Consider the following 5,126-nt stretch of genomic DNA (forward strand, 5'->3'; position numbering starts at 1 on the left):
AACATTGCATGTCAACTATGACCTCACGTAACCTTGACCTTTGACCCCAAGACATTAAACACCTACTAATTTCATCAAGAACTTATGGTGAGTAAGTACACCAAGTTTGGTAAAGATCCTTTTACCAGTATGGGAGATGTCAGCTAATATCTATATGTGATAATATACTTTTGGCCCAATAATCATTATACCATGGTCCATTCAAAGCTGTATATCTTTTTTCTGGTACAAATCTGCACTGTAGGCACCTGAAATTCTTAATCTACATGAAATTACGGTTCGATTGATACCTGTTACGAGACCATACAATTGATGAGATGGTTCAACATAACATAACAAAGGCCAGAGAGAAGTGACGGTTAAAAGGATATATAATTGAACAAATAGCCAGAAATAATAGTCGTTAACAGTGCGTTGTTTGACAAAGATGAATAAAGCGCAACGAAAAACAACAGAACAAGGTGGTGCGTTAACGCTAAAGAATAACAAAACAGAAAACAAACCCTGTGACTGACTGACTCAAAAGAAAACCAAGCTGACTCCCGACTGTAAACAAAAGACAATAAGGATTTGTGAGTCTTCTCGGGTCTGCTTCACTCCCTGGGCCTGTTTCTAATAACATGCAATTACCCGCCACCAAACACCACCCCCTTAGATAAATATAAATAAAGTACCAGTGCTTTACAAATAGCCTGTATACGTGAGTGCTAACTTAACGAATGTATGTTTCAAACAAAGGGAAAATGGCGAGGCCAGAGGACGACGCAGTGCGACGCTGCCAGCAGTTCCGCTCTGAGAGAGTCGAGAGCGAGGAACGAAAAGAGAGACCTCCTTCTAGGACGCGCAAACAGGCAACACAATATTAATGCTATAGGAGCATCTGCGTAACAATACCAAATATCCTTTTGCTGTATTTACTTCCACCTTCGCTCAGACTAATTGTTGCATTCAGATGCTGTTGCGGGCAAGTACACGACATAATACAGAAGTGCTCACATTGTTTTGGAAGGTGGTGTCATCCTCAATTATGTGCTGCTGTATTTCTCGTAGCCTTATGGAATTATTTGCAATTTGCTTATGTATAGTGCTTAGGCTGATTGCAAAGTGAACTAATTATCTAAAACAGTTTCCACATGTGACAGTTGGCAAAGAGTGTATAGTTTTGCTAGGAGTGTGTTGATCATTTGGAAATTGAGTGTAAAGCAATGAGTTGTGTTTACAGTTCCGCAAAAAGAGTGCTGTGCAGTGAATTGTACCTACAGTTTTGCAAAGTGTGTGTTACAAACTTGCAAACAGTGCAAAGCAGTGTTTGTGCTTTTAGTTTTGCAAACTCAGTGAGTGGTTTTGCTATAAGTATTAATAGTTTTAGAAATTGTGCCATAAGAATCACGGTTAGGGTTTAAGCATTCAGAAAAACTGTAATGTTATATTTGGATTTTTAGTTTGGTTATTCACATTACCTTTTCAAATGTGGCCTATTGACACGTTGCCATGGTAATGCCATGGTGTGTGTGTGTGTGTGTGGGTGTATGTGTATGTATTTTTTGTTTGACTATTCACATGACCTTTTAGAATGTGGCTTATTGACACGTTGCCATGGGAACTGTTTGCGGTTCCAAATTGACCCACATGCGCAAAAGAACAATAACGATGACATCAGCTAACTCCTGCGATAACTCCTGAAATGTCGATGTAGATTGACGTAAAAGTCGCATCAAATCCGCCTTGGTTGTTCACACTGCGGCCACATTGAAAGAAATCAGACCTGGGTCTGATTCAGGACCACATATGGAAGTGTCACTTAAGGTCACTTGACCCCCCAAAAAATCTGATTTTTTACCTGCAGTCTGAACGTAGCCATAGATACATACACACAGATGATATTCAGATACACACACACACACACACAGACACACGCACACACACAGACACACACACACATACACACACACACACACACACACACACACACACAGGTGATATTCAGGGCAGATACACGCACACACACACACACACACACAGACACACACAGACACACACACACACACACAGGTGATATTCAGGGCAGATACACGCACACACACACACACACACAGGTAATATTCAGGGCAGATACACACACACACACACACACACACACAGACACACACACAGGTGATATTCAGGGCAGAGCTGTGTGTGATGTGGTTTGTAACACCCACCAAGGTAATACTAATCTGCACAAAATCTGCACATTTGAAACGTAATAATCCTGCCAACGTAATAATTATCCACCAACGTAATAACTGCCAACATAATAACCAAATTTCCCACCAACGTTTGCAGGAAGTTATTACATTGGTGGGAAGTTAAAAAAGTTATTACATTAACTTCCCACCAATGTAATAAATCACTGATTTAGTGATATTATATTGACTGTTTATATTAACTGTTTTATCAGTTGTAAGTGTATAGTTGTCAACAATTGTCACCACATAAACCATCTCATGACCATAACACATGGACTTTTTGGACTCATCTGGGCTAAAGAGGAGAGGGCCTATACAAGTACCCAACCTATCCAACTTGTTTTAGTGCTCAGTTCCAAAACCCAACATCTATGACAGTGTGGAGAAGCATTAGTGCCTACAGCATTGGCATCTTGCTTTTCATTCTTAAAAAAAACATATAAAACAACATAAGAATGTGTGTGTGTGTGTGTATGTGTGTGTATGAGTGTGTGTGCGTTGTGTGTGTGTGTAGTGGAAGGCTGATAAGTGTGTATGTGTGTGTGTGTGTGTGTGTAATAGCAGGCTGGTGTGTGTGTGTGTGTGTGTTATGTGTGAAAGGGTGTTGTGTGTGTGTAATGTACGGCTGATATGTGTGTGTGTGTGTTTATGTGTGTAGTGGAAGGCTGATAAGTGTGTATGTGTGTGTGTGTGTAATAGCAGGCTGGTGTGTGTGTGTGTTGTGTGTGTGTAATTGAAGGCTGATATGTGTGTGTGTAATAGTAGGCTGGTGTGTGTGTGTGTGTGTGTGTGTGTGTGTTGTGTGTGAAAGGGTGTTGTGTGTGTGTAAGGTAGGGCTGACATGTGTGTGTGTGTGTAATAGCAGGCTGGTGTGTATGTGTGTGTAGTGGTGGGTTAGTGTGTGTGTGTGTGAGCTGTAACTCTGCAGGGTGACCTCAGCTTCTGCTTGCTGTGGATTATTCTGGGGGCGCAGTGAAGGCTCCCATGAATCATTGCTCAGCCTCCGGAATGCTCCGGAATGCTTCTCTCCCTCTGCGGCTCAGGCATTTTATCAGTTCTGCACCAGAATTCTGATCACATGCCACCCATGTCCCAGCCAGAGCTCAGACCACTTCAGGCCAGTTCAGTCCACTTCAGGCTACTTTAGGCCAGTTCAGCCCAGTTCAGGCCACTTCAGGCCAGTTCAGACCACTTCAGGCCAGTTCAGGCTACTTCAGGCTACTTTAGGCCACTTCAGGCCAGTTCAGACCACTTTAGCCCAGTTCAGGCCACTTCAGCCCAGTTCAGGCCACTTCAGGCCAGTTCAGACCACTTCAGGCTACTTTAGGCCACTTCGGGCCAGTTCAGACCACTTCAGGCAAGTTCAGGCCAGTTCAGGCCACTTCAGACCACTTCAGGCCAGTTCAGACCACTTCAGACAAGTTCAGGCCACTTCAGGCCACTTCAGCCCAGTTCAGGCCACTTCAGGCCAGTTCTGAGATATAGATTGCAGTATTGTGAATCCTCTCTGGGATTCTGTATAACTGAATAATCGGTGAGTCTGCAGGACTATAGTAACCAGCTGCATTAGCCAGGTATAGTAACCTGCTGCAATAACCAGTAATGTGCGGGACCCAACATTCCCAGCACACAACCCAACATTCCCAGCACACAACCCAACACTCCCAGCCCACAACCCAACATTCCCAAGGCACAACCCAACATTTCCAAGGCACAACCCAACATTCCCAGCACACAACCCATCATTCCCAGCACACAACCTCCCTCAGATTTGATTGCCAGCATATGGTCTGTGTTACTGTAACTCGTTTATCAGCTAGCTAATAATAATAATATCTGATAAGATATGCGCTAACAGACACCACTCAGCTGAAATAAATATGCACTAACAGATGCAATCAGCTGATGATATACACTAAAAGATGCTTACCATCTGATATGTCTGTGCTAAGAGACAATAGTCACCTGATATGGTTTGAGCTAAGAGATGCTACTCATCTGATATGGTTTGTGCTAAGAGACGCTAATCATCGGACATATAGTATAGTATAGTATGTAGTAAGTATACTCTTTTGATCCCATGAGGGAAATTTGGTCTCTGCATTTATCCCAATCCGTGAATTAGTGAAACACACTCAGCACACAGTGAACACACAGTGAGGTGAAGCACACACTAATCCCGGCGCAGTAAGCTGCCTGCTACAGCGGCGCTCGGGGAGCAGTTCAAAGTCAAAGTCAAAGTCAAAGTCAGCTTTATTGTCAATTTCTTCACATGTTCCAGACATACAAAGAGATCGAAATTACGTTTCTCACTATCCCACGGTGAAGACAAGACATATTTTACCAATTTAAGTCCACAGACAAACATAACATTCAAGTAAACAAAAAAGTAAGTAATTAAGTAAATAAGAGGGCACATATAATAATGAAAAAATAAGAGCAGCAAAATTTGGTTGAAATTGTGCATAGACAGTCAATAAAATACTAGTGCAAAGTCAGGCCAATAAAAGGCTTGGGTAGTTCTGTTTGACCTAAGTAATAAAGAAAGTGGCATAGTGGTGCAAGTTATGTAAGAGCAGCAGAAGTGTTGTGTTTTCAGGACAACAACACCAAGTTGTAAAGTGTACAAGTGTGCAAGTGTTCAAGTGTTCAAGTGTGCAAGTGGAGTAGTGCAGGCCATTGTGGGTTCAATGTCCAGGATGTTATGTAGCTGAGGGTGGGGGGGAGGGAGAGAGAGTTCAGCATCCTTACAGCTTGGTGTATGAAGCTGTTGGTGAGTCTGGTAGTGCGGGGGCGCAGGCTTCTGTACCTCTTCCCAGAGGGCAGTAGATCAAACAGATTGTGAGGGGGTGACTTGCATCACTCACACTCGCCTAGGGCGGGTGAGGTGGGTGGTGT

The sequence above is a fragment of the Alosa alosa genome, chromosome 17, assembly GCF_017589495.1.
Source record: "Alosa alosa isolate M-15738 ecotype Scorff River chromosome 17, AALO_Geno_1.1, whole genome shotgun sequence".
NCBI lineage: Eukaryota > Metazoa > Chordata > Actinopteri > Clupeiformes > Clupeidae > Alosa > Alosa alosa.